The sequence below is a fragment of the Ambystoma mexicanum genome, chromosome 2q, assembly GCF_040938575.1.
Source record: "Ambystoma mexicanum isolate Mex_15411 chromosome 2q, UKY_AmexF1_1, whole genome shotgun sequence".
Lineage (NCBI taxonomy): Eukaryota > Metazoa > Chordata > Amphibia > Caudata > Ambystomatidae > Ambystoma > Ambystoma mexicanum.
The window spans coordinates 448,483,637-448,501,720 of record NC_090924.1 but is presented as its reverse complement, the minus strand read 5'-3'; positions in this window follow the sequence as shown (position 1 = coordinate 448,501,720).

Here is an 18,084-nt window from a genome sequence, read left to right as displayed (position 1 = left end):
AGTGTCCTGGTCATGTGACCTAGTCCTTCCTCTTCCTGTAAACCTCCTCTTCTTTGACTGTATTCCAACCAACATTGCAAACATCTCCTGAACTGACAACTTGATCCGGGAGGTCTTTGAACTGTAGAACTGTGAAACGAAATCTCGCCTCCAAACTTGCGATCACGATCGATGCTTTCCGATCAGCTCACGTGCTTACTCAGCCGTTCTTCTGATCTTCTCCTAAGACGGCAAAAAACAACAGTACAAATTAGGGCGGCGGATACACACCCTATTTCTGAGGAAAAAATGCACTTGTTATTTACTCCGTACATATCTTACTATTACAATATCCTCTTTTATTCTTCCCTCGTGTATCTCGGGTGGGAAATTAATGCTCGCCTCCTTGTCTTTAATAGAATCAAGAGCTCCCTGCGCTATTAGCAGGGGGAATCTTCATTCTATGTCAAGACGGAGGCGAGCATTATGCTTGTTCAAAGCTTCTTACCATAGCTTCTGCCAGTGCATTAATTGGCTTAAAATAAAACGTTCTGAACGTGCTATCACTCGCCCAATCGGCTGCTTTCAAAATATCCTGCAATGTCGCTCCTTAACGGAGTGCTTTGGATGCCCCCGCTCCTCTTACAGAGTGTGCTCCAAACTTCGCCATGTCTATCCCTGCTAGACTCATGACTTCTCTAACCCACCTTGCTATGGTGGCTGTCGCTACGCCTTTATGCGGTTTCCTGCGCGCTATCAACAATTGCGTCGTCCCCGCTGATCTCAGCTCAGCTGTTCTATTTACATATTCTCTTATGCATGCGGCTACGCACCATTTAGGATGATCTTGCATATATGGATACGTTATTGACGAGGAGTCTGTCTTTGTCCTCCTGGCCAGATGAAAAGTCACTCCGTCTGGCCCGTATATCAATCTGTCTACCTCTAAAGCTCTGACGTCTGCCACTCTCCTGCAGGAGATCATGCATAGAAGCATCGCTAATTTCTCCGACAGTCTTCCCAGTGTTAGGTACCTATTACTGGGCCAGTCGGCTAATAGTCGAAGCACTACTGTAACGTCCCATAGAGATTTATACCTCGGTTGCGGAGGCTTTCTGTATTTTATCCCCTTCAGGAGTCTAATTACTGCCACGTTCTCACCCACTGGTACTCCTTCAATAGGCATATGGCCTGTCGATATTGCGGATCGATATACCCCTATCGTACGGTAGGCTTTACCGTCCTGCAGAAGTTCTGCCAGGAAATTCACGATCTCTACTAGAGGGGCCGAAATGGGATGAAAACCTCTCGCCTTGCACCATCCTGACCACTTGTACCAAGCTGCATCGTAGCTCCTTCTAGTCGATGGAGCCCATGACTCTGCGATGAGGCTCGCAGCCTGAGACGAAATTCCCGGGAGATTCCAACGTCTCCTGCTATCTTGCACGCCATTAGCGGCATCGTCCCCTTCACTCTCAGAGGGTGATACGACCCAGCTGGGTCCGTGAGGAGATCTTCCTCTTGCGGCAACACTCGGGGATAGTCCGCCAACAGTTCCATTAACGCCGGAAACCAGACTTGGGACTTCCATATCGGTACTACTATGATCAGATTGGCTTCCTCCTTGCGGACTTTTGTTAGAACTCTGCTTATCATTATAAATGGGGGGAAAGCATATAGCGTTTGCCCTCTCCAATCTTGCAGAAAAGCATCTGTCCCTGCTGCTACTGGGTCCAGCCTCCAGCTGAAAAACCTGCCCATTTGAGCGTTCAGTCTGGACGCAAATAGATCTACGTGAAACGGTCCCCAGAGCTTCTCTATCCGCTGGAATGTCGCTCTGTGCAGCATCCAGTCGCTGGTGTCTGTGAGATGTCTGGAGTTCCAGTCTGCCACCACGTTCTGGGCTCCTGGTAGATATTCTGCCGTCACTGCTGTTCCCGACTCCAGACAAGAGTGCCAGAAGTCCTTGGTTATCTCTGCTAGCAATCTGGACTTCGTCCCACCTAAGTGATTTATGTATTTGACTGCTGAGATGTTGTCCATCTTCAGAAGTATACAAGAGTTCACTCTGTCCTTGGTGAAGGCTCTGATAGCAAAAGAGCCGGCCAGGAGCTCCAGGCAGTTTATGTGAAGCTTGAGCTCCTCCGAGCTCCATCTGCCTCCCGTTTGCAGTTCTCCGCATCGGGCACCCCAGCCTGCTCTGCTGGCGTCCGATTCTATTACCATGTCCGGGCGGTCGCCAAAAATGGCTCTGCCGTTCCATGCCTCCATGTTCTGGAGCCACCACTCCAGCTCCGTTCGGGCTTCTTGGTCTAGTTGGACTAGCTGGTGATAGCCGAGCCCTTGCTGTAGGTGTCTTATTTTCAACCTCTGGAGCGCTCGGTAATGAAGAGGCCCTGGGAATATCGCTTGGATTGACGCCGCCAGCAGACCCACAATTCTTGCGATTGTTCGCAGCGATGTGGTCGGTCTGGCGAGGCAGGTCCTTATTTCCCTTCGAATATCTCTGATCTTCCTGTTCGGCAGCTCCAGGGTCGCCGACCTGGTATCTATAATGAAACCTAGGAATTCTATCCTCCTGGCTGGTACAGTTTCTGATTTCTCTTGGTTCACTAGGAATCCCAAAGAGGTTAATAGATTCGCTACCCATCTGGTCTGATATCGCAGCGCCTCTTCGCTGCTTGCCATTATTAGGATATCGTCTAGGTAGATGATGATCCGGATGCCCTTCTCTCTGATTGCTGCCGCTACTGGTCTCATCATTTTCGTAAAAGCCCAGGGAGCGGACGCTAGTCCGAAAGGCATCGTGGCGAACTGCCATACTCGCCCGTCCCAGTTGAAGGCCAGGAAGGGTCGGTATTCCTGATCTACTGGGATCGTGAGATACGCGTCTTTCAGGTCTATCCTCGTGAGCCAGTCGCCCTGTCTGAGCGTGTCTCGCAGTTGGTGGGTCCCTTCCATCTTGAAGTGGTTGTAAACTACCCACTCGTTCAAGTCCTTCAGATTTATTACTGGCCTCACTTTCTCTTTCCTGTGGACCAGGAACATATTGCTTATAAATTTCGGAGCTATGCAAGGCTCGATGGCCCGTTTCTCCGCTAAACTCTGAAGTTCTGTTCGCAACAGGGCTGCTTCTGTTCGCGCTGTCACTATCAACCTGGGGGTTCTGTATTGGACTGGGGTCTGAGTGAATTGTATGTGTAGGCCTCTGACTGACTGAAGCACCCAAGCGTCGCAGGAAAGCGCGCGCCAGTTCTCCCAGTACGTCACTGTCCTCCCCCCTACTGCAGGGTAAGCGGATACTCTCACCTGTGGGAACGTATTGACCTCTTCCCTGTCCTCTGCCTCGTCTTCCTCTGGGGAAATGGCCTCTGGGTTGGAAGAAGGTGTCTGGCTTCTTATCTTCCCCATATTGCGCTCTGTTCGATTGAGGCCTTCTGGCTGACTGATAACGACCGGACGCTCGGCCTCTGTAGCGACCGGTCCCTCCAAAAACCCTTCCGGGGAAGATTTTTCGAATGGAGGCTTGCGCCTTCTCCAATGAGGTGTAGGTCCCTACGAACCTCCCCATCTCCTTTCCGAAGGTTTCGCCGAACAGCAGTCCTTGCGCGGCCTCTCCTGCTTCGTAGGAAGACAGGTCTCCTAGCTTTTGGTCTATCTTCAGAAGCAGTCCCCTCCTACGCTCTGAGGATATGGCGCAGTTCGCGTTACCCAATAGGCATACGGCTCTTTGGGCCCAGTTCGCTAGTACATCCGGGTCAATTTCTTCGCCTGTGTCTTTCGCTCTCTCTGCCAGGTCCATGATCTTGGCTAGTGGGCCTGCTAGATCCAGGACTTTCTCCTGGCAACTCCTCCAGGAGCGGTCGATCCCTTTCCTAGGGTCTCTATTCGATTTCGCCACAAACGCTAACATTTTAGGGTCTAATTCTGGCGCTTCTGCTACCTTCCCTGGGAGTTCCGGTCTGGGGCATTCCGCCCTCATTCTTTGCTTCACTTCCTTCTCTAAGGCCTTGCGCAGCCTCTGCGTCATGTATCGTGCCACTCTCGGGGAGGGCACCCATTCCGAAGATCTCGGGTTCCTAATCTCCTCGGGTTGGAACATGTCTGAGGTTTCCACTTCTAGGTGGTTCAGTTTTCTCAGTCTCTTTTTCGGAGGCGGCAGGCTCCCTTCGTCTCCGTCTTTATCTTCCTCCTCCTGTGAGGATGTCGGAGATTCTGCGAATTCCTCTTCTCGAGGGGCCTCCTCTCCTGAGTCTCCCATATTCTCTTCCCCTGGGTAGGGGGTCATGAGGCTCGGCACCTCCGACTTGGCCATAAAGGCTTCTCTGAGCCTATTGAAAGCGTCGGATGCCTCCAGGGCCTTTGGATTCGCCCCTTCAGGTTGGCCCGGGGGGTCAGAAGAGTTCGCGCTCTTCCGGGCCTTCGTACACCCCTGAGGGCTCTCTGGCGTGGCCCTGGTGGACGTGCTTGTCGATGGTACGGTGCTTCTGTCCTTTTGGCTTAGGACAGTCTCGATAGTTAGCAGGCGGTCCTGCAGGGGTCTGACTCCTAGAGCCACTGCCTCTATGAGTGAGTTACCCAGCACGTCCTTGAAGCTCTGAGCCAGATCTTCCGAGTACGTGGCTTCTTGCTCCTCCTCACTCCACTCAAAATCGGCCATGATACGTGCTGGTAGGTGCCTGATAGTACCTGCAAAGGTGTAGGGGCACGTCCACTTCTCACTCCTTTATCTAGAGGCTGCACCTGACTGCAAAGCAGCTTCTTTACTTTTTTCAGTGTAGGCACTGAGTTCACCAATTCGCTCGAATGAGCGCACTCCGGTAAAGATTACAGATCTGTTCCTCGGCGAAGCCCCGCCTCCGCGAGGGCGGGGGAGCTGGGGAAAGACGTATCTCCTCCGGCGTCGCCCGCGATGGGCGTTAACTCTGTTTCTCGCGCCTCCCTCACGAAGGTGGAGGTCTCGCTCCCTCACTGTCGGCGCGAGTGTGGTGTCCTAGGCCGGCCCCTGAGGTGCTGATACTGCAGCACGGGGCCAGGCTAAAAACGAATTAAAGTAAAGGATTGTCGAATCCTCCCTACGCTGCGCGACTCCTGCGCGCTGCACTAATGATAGGTCATGAGAAAAACGCTATATATCATCGCTACAACTGATAACCCAAGACAAAAAGCTGACAGAAATGCGCAGCTAAGTGAAAGGGTACTTATCTCTTTGGAGAGCAGGAAAAGAAGAGGAGGTTTACAGGAAGAGGAAGGACTAGGTCACATGACCAGGACACTGGGTTCAGGGCCTAGGCTGATGGGAAATGAAGTTTTTGAAAAAAAAAAAAAAAAAATGTGTTTGTGCCATCGGATAGATGGACATTTTATTTGTTGTGTTGAAACTGCTGGAGAGCAAATAAATAAGAAGATGAAGCATAATGCTCGCCTCCGTCTTGACATAGAATCGTAAAATGCCAGACTACTATTTAATGCTGCAAAGGAATCTCACCCTATGTCTTGCTGCATGCCGGGGACCATTCATCTAATGAGACATGCATGTAGGCGAAATATAACTGTTTTTTTTTGGTACCTGCTCTCAGGGTGGGCCTGTTTTTTTAAAATTTTTGTTAAAAAGACTGCACTTGCTATCCATTTGAGGGACCTAAAAGGTGACCTTCTAGCAGTCTTGATGCCCTTCCCCATATGGTAGAGTATATGCAGTGGTGGAAATAGAAAAAATGTGGTGGGGGATCCCTCAAGGTCTGGGTGCGGGCAGAGTTTGGAGGGGCGGTGCCCGAGGAGGAGGGGTGGGGCGCGGAGCTGGCAGTTGACCTCCGATCAAAGGAAATGTCTAAAATAATAGTTTAAAACAGCGCAATTTCTTTATATATCAATTCGACTTGTATCACTTCCATGGCACTGGTGAGGAGTTACTTCACTGTGCACATAAGAGTTTTGACCAGTGTTGCTGAGTAAATATTATTTAAAATACACAATTTGCATCCCATTTTGTAAAAAAAAAACAAAAAAACTCCTCATTGGGTACTATTCAAACGTGGTGATTTCTGTTCGCCATAAGCAATGTTTTCTTTTACTTGAAGCACACCCGGCAAGGCTCCTGTAGCTCCCCTCTGAAAGCAGTTGGGTGGCTGCATCGTGTGTAATTGTTTCAATGTTAATAGGGCTATTTATTTATTCATGCAATGTTTGTGGATACTTGTAAATTTATTTATGCAAGGTTTGTCGGATACAGGTATCCGACAAACCTTGCATAAATAAATAAATAATGTGGGTCCATGGATCAGACAAACATTACGTAAATAAATAAATAAACTGGGTCCTGGCTGAGGACTGTAACTTCCACTGGTGACCCCTCGCACAAGGTCACCAGAGGAAGTTACAGTTTGCTTGTTCTGCAGCTGTGACCTGAATCAAAGTCCTGTAGGGGGGCGGAGCAGCTCAGCAGCTCCTTGCTGCCATGAGCGCTCTGCCGCCACAGGCGTTTTCTTTTTTTCAATGTAACCCAGCGCAGAGCCAGCCCAATGACCAGCACTGAGTATATGGAGGGTTCAGGTTTGTACTCTTGCTGCCAATGGACCCTCTAGAAATGAAAGGTTCACTAGCCACCTTATATTTTTATTGCAGGATTCCAGACTATAGTTAGTCCTTTTAAACTCAGCTTGTTTTCCGGTTGTAACGCCACAGTTATTGGAGAGGCACCTTAGTACATGAAACTACTCACATTGTTTTTACAGATTGTATTGTATTATATTTTAGCTATAACCCCTTCTCTGTGTCTTAAGTAATCTTACAAGCTCACTTTGGACCTCACGAACAAAATGGACGGAGCTTTATTTTCTGGGGTAGGCAAACACTCCAACAGTTCATACCATTGTCATATTTTCAGCGTAGAGTTTGTAACGGGACCTTAATTCCTCTCTACCCCCTAACTCGCCTCCTCGCCGAACATCTGAAAATACAAATGCATTTCCTTCTGCATCACATTTCTTTGCAGGCGCATATTAATGTAGCCCAATGGATTTGGCTATTTTTAGCATCTTTAAAAAACAGGATGAATCCATTGTGATTGCTGCTGTCCCCCATTCACGTACAAACAAGCATTGACAATGCCAACACTTTCGGCTTTTGTTTAGGCATGGGAAAGGCACTTGCCAGGCACAGCCACGGTGGTATTAACTACCCATTGTTGGTTGCAGGTGATTCATTGGTGCGAGTACCTTGGCATTTAATAGCAGTGCCTAGCAAAAGTTTAAAACGTATGCACAAGCCAAAACTTTTGGCTTTGCCAATGCTTTTTTTAAGCAGGACTACAGTGGCTTTGCCAATGGTTGGTTTTTTTTACAGGATTTCAGTATAGGACATGCAGAGTGCTTATAAATCTAGTGGCTGAAGGTAGGCCTGGTAAGACATTTTTATTACACCAGTGGCAACTCTCAGAAGACGGCTTTGAACAAGCTCTGGTAGGCATTTTGAATCCAAAGCCTTATGGTAGGGCTTGATTAAACCGAGCTCAGAGTTCCCATGAGGCATTGTTTTGGGCGGTGTGAAGGCATCATGAAGCAGACACAGACAACAGGTTAAAGTTAGGGACATCTGAGAACTACTGCAAGATGTTTAAAATGAATTATAGAAAGACAACGGGTTAGAGACACCTCCAGACATACAAGGAAACATACCACATTTGGAGGGTGCAGGTGTGGAGGAACATGCATACCCAGTCAGAATAATTCCTGCATCCAAGGGGTTCCAACCTGTGCCGTACGGAGTGGCCTGGACACCTGATCTGGTAAAGTCTTTTAAGGACACATTGCCACCACTTTGCACAAACCCTAAAAAGTTTGTCAGGGAACTAGAAAATGATTCCCACAAACCTATTACCGCTGGGTTTCTTATACAAGTACTCACGGCGGAGCAGCTTTAATCCGCCTGGTCCCAAAATTGTAAGGACCGGTAAATGTGAGAGGAGGAAGGCATGAAGATTAGACATGGAGGGGAGTATGATAAAAAATGACTGCAATATTGAAGGTAGTAAAAGAACTAGCAAAGTCTAAGACAGATTGGTGAAAGTGGTGTCTTCAAGGTAGATTAAAGAAGACCACCCGGACGACTTCCCATCTAGGGTGATAGCCACCTTGTAAGATCACTCTAACATAGATAACGTTACCCTACAGACCCACACAATACTTTGTGGGCGGCTTTCTCCGAGCAATTAAATGATGTTGAGAAGGCAGCCGTTGACTGGAAGTGTAAGGAGATGTCAGAAATAATGGAAATTGTTGTACACATGTACAGCTTACATTAATAGAAGACAGATCAGGAAACAAACTGCTTACCCTACAGTTAGCCCAATTTGGCCAACCACAGAGACAAACCTCTGCAATAACACACAAGGAGCAAGGAGGAGGGTGTCCAACAGACCCTAGAGGAATGTTGCCCCCTTCAGACTGCCATACCAAACCCTGCAATGGTCTCAGCTGTTACTGTCAAGGGTTTAGACACTGGAAGGCACAGTAACCCAATAGGGTTACATCATACTTGCCAAAGGCCCTTCTCAATGCTTACGGATTGGCTAACCAGACCCAACTGACACCCTGGTACCCAACCCACCAGTACAGCAGCAAGCACTAAAAGGACCCCCTATTAATAATATTAATATGCAACAGCAGCCCCAACACCAGACAAGCCAATTAAACCCACAAGTAAATCCCTATCCAACAGGAAACTCATATTTCGCATACTGACATAAGGGAGCCCCAGGACCACGCATAATTGCGCCCATATTTCAATTAGATATGACAAACCCATCGTAACCTGCTAAAATGCTGGGGCGACACACAAACCTAGTGGATTTCGGGAGCCTGTACGAGTACCCTTAAACACAAGGTTTTCCCCTACCACATTCAGGTAATGCCGTAGCCACAATGGGGGTGGAGGGTGTCACTACACGTCGACCTTTAACTATCCCAACCGTGTTAAGCCTGGGGCACCTCACCACTAGACTGGCATTCATGCACAGCACAACTACCACTGGGGATCTCCTGGATATGGACTAACTCAGCGCAATGGGCATGATAAGTTATTGCAGACCACACAGCTCATCTATTCACCTACCTCAACTACCGCCTTTGCGGTAAATCTTCCCATAGCAGTAAAAGCTCATACCCTAGCCTACCATAGTGAATTGCTTGCAACTTCACAAACACTTTTGCCTGATTGGCTTCACGATGTTCCAAAACAGTTATGGGTGACTAGCTCAAATGATGCTGGACTCATTACCGCCTCTGAACCAGTAGTGATACCTTCAAAGGAGAATGTCGCCTTCCCTAAAGTAAAACAGTACCCTCCTACACTGCAAGCTATACAAGGAGATGAACCCATAATTCATGACCTGTTGACCCCAAGGCATACTTGTTTTGTACTGTCTCTTCCTGAAACACACCCATTTCCCAGTGCATAAGGGTGGGGTAACAATAGAAGTGAAATGGAGACTAGTGCAAGACTTGAGGGCAATTCATGAGATTGTAGCCCCATGGCCTCAGTAGTGCCCAATTCACACACTCTGCTCTCAATTCTCTCGACCACCACTATCTACAGCATAGTGGATTTATGTTCAGCTTTTTACTCTGTGCTAGTTGCACATGAGGCTCACTTCCTTTTTGCCTTCTCCTTTTAATGAGGGGCCAAATAGCAAAACTGTCAAATTGCCTGGACTAGCCTCCACCAGGGATTCATACTCTCCCTAGAATTCTTCATGCCAACACTGCATCGCTTTCTTTCCCGGGAGACTCAACGATCATTCAGCAAGTCAACCATCTCTTACTTTGTTCCCTTGCTCAGGCAACAGCACAAAAGGATGTTCATTATTTGTTGTGCAGTCTAGCCAACCCAGGCTTAAGGTGGCCCCATCTAAGATGCAGTTGTGTCAACCTGAAGTGAAATATTTGGGGCACATCTTAACGCCTGGTCATCGGGCCTTAGATCCGTCCAGAGTAAATGTAATAAAGAACATGGCGGTCATTACATGCTTTACAGTGTAGGAGAAATGCTGGTAATTCCATTACCGACACTTTTACCGCACCACCAAACTACAAGTTTGCCGGTGAGGTTTACCTGATTTATCTCCAGCCAAGATCTGGAGGTAAATCAGGCCCCCACTGGCAAAAAACTGCCAGTATTAACGGCACCGATAATACAGCACCAGTAATAGCAGCATTCCACTCCATAGAGACCTATGCGACTCGATGGAATGGGAAAGACCGCCGTTGCCGGCACCTACAGTATCCTGGTAATACCGGGATATCAGGCACCAGTTACAGTAGGTCAGTTTACCGGTATCACGCCGGAATAACTGACAGGATATCGGCAAACACATAATGACCCTTTATGCCTCCACCACACACAAAAGCTGAATTAAGATTGTTTTTAGTAATAGTACGTTATGTGCCGGCCATGGATTATGCTACTTCAGCACAGCATTTTTAAAGTGCATTTAAGGGAGACACACCAAATGAGATTGTCTAGTCACTGGTGTTAAGGGAGGATTTTGATCAAATTAAAACTGCACTATGTACCACTCCTGTATTGGGCTTACCATCTTATGAGAAACCTTTTGTTCTTTATTGTCACAAGAGTTTAGGTGTCGCGCCTGGAGTACTCACAGAAGAGCATGGGGGCAAGTCATGCCCCAGTGCATATTTTTCTACCCCTCTAGGTACAGTGGCTCAGGGCTTGCCAGCTTGTTTAAGAGCAGTATCAGCAACTGTGCTGCTCACCAAAAAAGTGGCTGCAGTTGTTTTAAGATCACCTTTAATGGTTAGGGTCCCACACGCTGTGCATTCCTTGCTGTTGCAAAGTTAGACACTTAACACATCTGCGCTTGCTGCGCTATGAAGACACACTCTTTAGTGACCCTTCCATCACATTGGAGCATGTGAGCCCTTTTGTTGTTGCCAGCAGCTGCGCTGCCTGCAGATGATTTGCATGATTGTGTTACTGTGTTTTCACAAATGTTCTACTGTCAGGCCTGATAATACAGGAGGTTCTCTTACAGGAAGGGTGCTTTATTTTTTGTGGACGTATCCTCCCTGCACCTTCCCTCTTTAGGGGCACGCTCGTCTGCATATGCTGTTATTGAGTTGTTGAATGATGAATGTGTTGCTTTGTTAGCTCAAGTGACACATGTTCCCACTTTTGCGCAGGTCGCTGAGCTTATTGCGTTATCATCTGCATGCCAGCATGCATCCGCGCACTCCGTCACCATATGCTCAGACAGTAGATATGCAGGGGTGTAGCTCCTGATTTCAGCCAAATCTTGAAAGAACAAGGTTTTCTAACCTCAGGAGGCTGACCAGTCCTCAATGGCCCATACATTGCAGCCCTCCTTAATGCAATCCCACTACCCAAAAGCATTGCCATTGTGAAATGCTCTGTACATGCAAAGGGGCAGGACATGGTGTCCAGAGGTTATCAAGTAGCTGACGACACAGCACAGGGGGGTCCTATGGATTATCCCATCAACATGTAGCACCCTGTGCACTCCACCTCCCATATCTGGCATATATGTGAGTGACAGTGAGGTCAGGTACCCCACTGGCAAAAAACAGCCAGTATTACCGGTGTTGGTATTGCCAGTGCCGGTAATACTGACAATTCCCCATGGAGTTCTATGGGACTCCATGGAATAGGGATTTACATGCCCTTACTGGCACTTGTAATCTGCCGGTTATTTCTGCAAGATCAGGCGCCGGTAATGGTATTACCCTCTGGTGGTATCCCGCTGGATGTACCAGAGGATACCACCAGACATTTAATAAAGCCCTATGCCTGGGATTTGGAATTAACTTGTCATTACAATTTGAGAAGCAACAGATAGATGGACATTGGAGGGCAGCAGTACCCAGTAGACTTAGAACAATCCACAAGTTTCAGAGCCATTAGAAAGTTGTTAGCAGCACATTGGTGGGAAAGGACAGCATGCAAGTATTCCCACCAAGAGGTAGATGTAGATAGCAGTAATGAGAGTGATGAGGCCTCTTTAAAGTTTCCTCTTAAGCACAACATTCACCACGTCCCACAGAAGATTGTACCTGCGCACTACCAATGTGCAACATATATTGCATGTTCTCCATGTGAAATATGACCCTAAAGCTATCAACATCGGCACGCGTTAGCTAAAAGGTCACTGCATGAATGTTATTGGGATTGTGAAAGTTTCCTCAGCGAATGCTCTGAATTGTTCTAGCCTTAGCAGTTCCCAGGGACGGCCCCTTCTGGGAATTTCTGGCAGCTTGGAGAATGGGGGTGGAAAGGAGAACTATAGACACACAAATTGCTCCAGAAGACACATCAAAGCTTACAATATTCACAGGAGACACCAATTTCACCACAATAACTAAATACATTAGATGGGAATGAGCATTTCCAGATAACTTTACCCTTTATCATCACAAAATTATCTATTACTGTCATATTTTAAGGTTCTCACTGCGCATGACTGCACTGCACTGTGCCAGCTATGCGGCCGGGCGCTTCATGGGGACAACACTGGGTTGATCACAAGAGACCTTATCCACAGTTTGTGTCATTCAATCTCATCACTTATTGTCTACCTTTCTCATATATGTAAAGGAGGAAAGATATAAGGAATAAATATACTCAGACCCAGGAGAATATTTCTCCACTGTCGCTGCAGACCCTGGCACAACTGCACTTGTAGGGTTCCTGCATGCTCTCCTGGTAACCCTGTGTCAAGAACAGGTAAGGATCTATGTCACCGCTTTACCATTGAGCTTGTAGGGGCAGGGAGAGCAGAGGCTTCCATACGAGATCATGGTTGTTATGTGGGTTACAACGATAGGATTTACCTGCCTCCTGTACGCACCAAGAAGCGAGTCCATATTCAAGCCCGTGTATCTGCGGCAACTAACAACTCGGCCAAACTCTTTAAAATCTGCAAGGAGCGGGCCAACCCTGATGCAGTATCCACCCCCTCCTCTTGCCTCTCAGGCTCTTTGGCGCTTCACAAGTGTTTCCTAAGTGACTGTTGGCTGTGAAGGCTGGAGGTGCTGTGCTGTGGCATTTCCTGCCAATTTGGTCTTCGCTCTACGCGACTGTGACCTGGTGATTTTTTCAAGCCAATCTTATTGGGTGGCTGGCACTTCCTGCTCCTGCCCCCTTTCCCAGCCTGCCTACAACTACCTTGTGAACGTGCTTCAGCACGCGCTTCACAAGTGATTCCTAAGTGACTGTTGGCTGTGAAGGCTGGAGGTGCTGTGCTGTGGCGTTTCATGCCAATTTGGTCTTTACTCTACGCGACTGCGACCTGATGATTTTTTCAAGCCAATCTTATTGGTATGCCCTCCTCCAAGCGACCCTATGACAAACTTTCTGCTGCTACCTTGACAAACTTTCTGATTGTTACCAGCGGCTAACCCATTGCCTTTTGTTTCCTTCATAGGGTGGCTGGCGCTTTCTGGTCCCGCCCCCTTTCCCAGCCTGCCTACAAATACCTTGTGAACGCGGTTCAGCGCGCGCTTCACAAGTGATTCCTAAATGATTGTTGGCTGTTCGCTGTACAGCGTTCAGCGTTTACCGTCACTAATTATTTTAATGGCTATTCCTATTATTGTCAAACCCACTCGAATTTAACCTTCTCCAGCATGGGGTCTGGCATGGATTCACATGCTCATGAATATTCCCCGTCGTCATGCTGGGAATCCTCGGTAAAGAAAAAATCAGTATCAGTTTCGTTTCTGATCTGTCTTTCTTAGTAGTAACCAATCACTGATCTCTGGGTCATACTGCCCCCAGCCAATGACTGCCCTCTCCCTAAGCCCCGCCTCTGGCAGCCATCCTCAGATTTTTACCGCACGCTCAAGTGTTGGGAGTCCTCGTGCTTTAGCTCTCGAGTTTTTGCTGCGCTTTTTCAGGAGATTTTCTCATTTTTTCGGTTTAATCGAGCCTCAAGCTCCACCGTTTCTACTTCCGATAACGGTGACCCGTTTTGGAATTCTTTTACACCCCTCAAGGGTGAGGTTTTCGTCGTGTTTACGCTTCTTGGAGGATTCCGGAAGATCTGCGGCCTACCTCAACGGACATGGCCAGGACAAGGGAAGCTCGACGCCCGGATCCAAGCTGTTCAGGTGCTGCCCTGGATGCGGATTACAAAACGTTTTCAAGGAGGACGAGCATTCGCAATGTCTCTACTGCCTTCATGAGGACAAGACGCACGTGGAGAAGGACTGTGCGTTCTGCAAGAACCTTTCGGAACGGACCAAACAAGATCGTCGTTCCCGCCTCGCCGCCTGGCTGGAGAAGGGCACAGCAGGTGAGAAGGCGAAGAAAAAGTCTGAGCGGGCTTCTAAGTCCTGTGAGGGCGCCCCGGCGACTGGGGCCCAACAGAAGGCCAAGCACTGCAAGTCCGCGGGCACCGGGAGCGCCGAAAGGTCGGGCTCTTTGGCTGCCAGGCAGGGCGCGACTTCCCCGGCACGTTCAACCACAAGCCAGCGCTCTGGTTCGGGGAAGAGAAAGTCTGAGAACCCGGGTAAGCTGCTGGAGCGGCCCCGGTCGATCTCTATGGGGGAGCGAGGCGCTGACCCTCCCCCCAAGGCGAAGGCCCAGGACGCACCTAAGGTGGTGAGGGCTTTGATCCAGCCGGTAAAAGCCTCTATCGAAGTGGTCGCTGCGACCCTGGCGAAGCCGGCCGAGACTACGCCAGTGGAATCGGCCTCTGGGCCCAGAGTATCCCTGCCACCGCGGAGGGAATCCTCTTTCCAGCCCATCGTTAAGACCCCCGTGAAGTCCCCGGCGGAAAAAGAGGGGGGGCGGTGGCCATTACAGACTCGGAATCAGCCTCTGGGGAGGAGCTGGTGGAAACCGAGAAGGGCCTCAACGAGAGGTTCATAGGCCTCAACGAGAGGTTCGAGAAGGTTCGATCCCAGGGGGTGGTCCCCGCTGACGTGATCGAAGATAGCGACGATGGCGACGAAGAGGGCCCAGTGGTTCGGCCATCCCGTCCGTTGCAGCCATTACCCGAGCCCCAGGATAGCTCGGCGGCCATTTTGTTAGCGATCCAATCCTTATGTACCGAGATAAGGACGAGATTACCACGGACCCCGACGGAGGATCCAGAACCGGGCCTGTCGGGAAACCCTCCGAACAAGCGGAGGAGAGTCCACCCCGCTCCGCCCTTCGTGCCCGCGAGGCTTGTGGACCCCTCATCCCCCTCGCCGGACCCTAGAGAGGATACGGCGACGGATACAGCGACGGGGACGGACGACGACGGCGGCGATGACACAGCGGACATCCCTTCGTCACCCCCCCTTGGGCTTCTCCAGCCGACGAAATTGGCTCCTTTCACGCCATGATAACCAGGGCATCCGAGCTCTTCCAGCTCTGCCCTGAAGAACAGGACGTCCAGACCAGAGTGTTGGATATGCCGTTCGACCTTTTTGGTAAGGCTGTGGACGATTCTCTCCAGGCCATTAACACTGACTCGGAGACGGCTCGGGCCCTAGGGGTACTTCAACAACGACGGCCCTTTCGGAGCTCCGGAGGCAGACAGGGTGCCTCCAAAGGATCCAGCGGTGGCTCTTCCACTTACCGCCAGGCGGCCCGCTCCTCTTCCCAGGAGGCTTACAGAGGTCACGGCAAGCAAGGGGGATCCCGCCATCGTCGCCAAGGAGGCCAAGGCGGCAAGGCCGCCTCCAAGCAAGACTGACCCGGCCGTGTCGTCGGGCCCCCCCCAAAGCACCCCGGTGGGAGGCCGGCTGACGAAGTTCGTCAGCGTGTGGGAGTCCATCTCCACCGACCGTTGGGTGCTGAACACCCTGGCCAACGGGCACTCGTTGGAATTCCAAAAGAAGGGCCCTCACATACCTCCCGTAGCCAGGAAGGAGAATCATGTCCCTGAACTGCTGTTGTGGAGGTAAGGGCGATGCTCAAGAAAGGTGCCATCGAGCACGTCCCCAGGAGGCTCCGGGGCTCCGGAGTATACTCAAGGTACTTCCTCGTCAGAAAGAAGACAGGCGGTTGGCGACCCATCCTGGACCTGCGTCTGTTAAACAAATACATCAAGGCGCAGAAATTCAGGATGGTCACCCTCCAGCACGTGCTGGGACAGCTGGAGGAGGGCGACTTCCTATCGTCGTTGGACCTGGAGGATGCTTACTTCCATATCCCCATTCTAAAAGGGCACAGGAAGTTTCTCAGGTTCGTGGTTCAGGGACGCCACTACCAATTCAGAGACCTGCCCTTCTGATTAAAGTCGGCACCCAGGGTATTCACCAAGTGCCTGGTACCAGTGGCGGCGCGGCTGCGCCTGCAGGGGATCCACGTCTACCCCTACCTGGACGACTGGCTAATCGGGGCAAGGAAAGAGAACTTGCCGTCGAACACACAGCGAGGACCGTCAGGCTGCTCTCGGAACTGGGGTTCGCCATCAACTACCCCAAATCCCACCTGGTTCCGTCGCGAGTAGCACTGTTTCTGGGAGCGAAGCTCGATACAGTGGGTCAATTGGCCTCTCCGTCAGAGGAGAGGAGGAAGACCATCCTGGGCAAGGTGTGGCGCCTGCTAGCCACGGACGTGGCCAGGGGAGGTCCATAAAGTCCCTCCTCGGGATGATGTCCTCATGCATCTATCTGGTACCCCTTTGCAGACTTCGGATGCGTCTGCTACAGGAGTTCCTCGACGCCCGCTGGTTTCAGGCGATGGGCTGCTTCGAGGACAGGATCCCTCTCGACGAGGAGTTCCGTCGGGCGATTCTATGGTGGGGTACACGTGCTCACCTCTCTACAGGCACGGACTTTCAAACCCCGGCGTTTCAGGAGACGGTGACAACGGACGCCTCTCTGGAGGGTTGGGGGCCCACACCTGAGATCTCCACGCAAGAGGCCTTTGGCTCCCAGAGGAGAGGTCCCTCCACATCAACATTCTGGAGCTCCGAGCAGTGTTCTGGGTGCTCAAGTTGTTCCTTCCGTCCCTCAAGGACAAAGTGGTGAGGATCTTCACTGACAACTCCACCATGATGTTCTACATACGGAAGCAGGGGGGCACCAGATCACCAGCCCTATCCAAGGAGGCCCAGGATCTGTGGCACTGGGCCGTTGCCCAGGGGATGTTTCTGGTTCCCTTCCACTTGGCAGGAATAAAAAACACCATCGCCGACTCACTCAGCAGGGAGCTGCCCTCTTGCCACGAGTGGGAACTATGTCAGGACCAGATGAATTGGCTCTTTCGACGATGGGGCAAACCCCGGATCGACCTTTTCGCGACAGCGACGAACTCCAAGTGCCAGAGGTTCGCCAGCAGGTTCCCGCAGCCGAGGAGCATGGGCGATGCTTTCTTGTTCCCCTGGGACGGCCTGTTTCTATATGCGTTCCCTCCGTTGCCGTTGCTGCTACGCCTCATCAACCAGCTCAAGAAGTCCAGGTGCAGAATGATCCTCGTCGCACCGGCGTGGCCGGGGCAGATCTGGTTCCCGGACCTTCTGGACTTGTCAACGTCCCCACTAGTCAAGCTGCCGGCGGGCGCGGATCTTCTCTCCAGAGAAGGAGGCGCCATTCTCCATCGCGACCCACAGTCGCTGAACTTGCAGGCCTGGCTCCTGCAACACTAGAGTTTGGAGGGTACGATATCCCGGCTGACTGCAGAGAGGTTCTTGCAAAAGCCAAGGCGTCCTCAACTCTTAAGTGTTACGGTCATAAGTGGAAGAGGTTCTCTGTCTGGTGCCGTGCACAGAAGATTAACCCTCTGCGGATTACGGCCCCTCAAGTACTGCCGTACCTACTGTCGCTGGCCAAAGCTGGTCTGGCTCACGCCTCCATCAAAATACATCTGGCTGCCATCTCCCGATATACCAGGACTACGGGACGGGCGCCCTTGTGGTCTCATCGCTTGGTGAAGCAATTTATGAAGGGACTATTCTGATCGTTCCCGCCGGTGAAGGCTCCTGCCCCGGCGTGGGAGCTTAATGTGGTGCTGACCAGGCTCATGGGGGCCCCATCCGAGCCTATGCATTCGGCGCCTTTGAAGTTCCTGTCATGGAAGACAGCGTTCCTCGTGGCCATCACCTCCGCACGACGAGTGGGAGAGATCCAGGCCCTA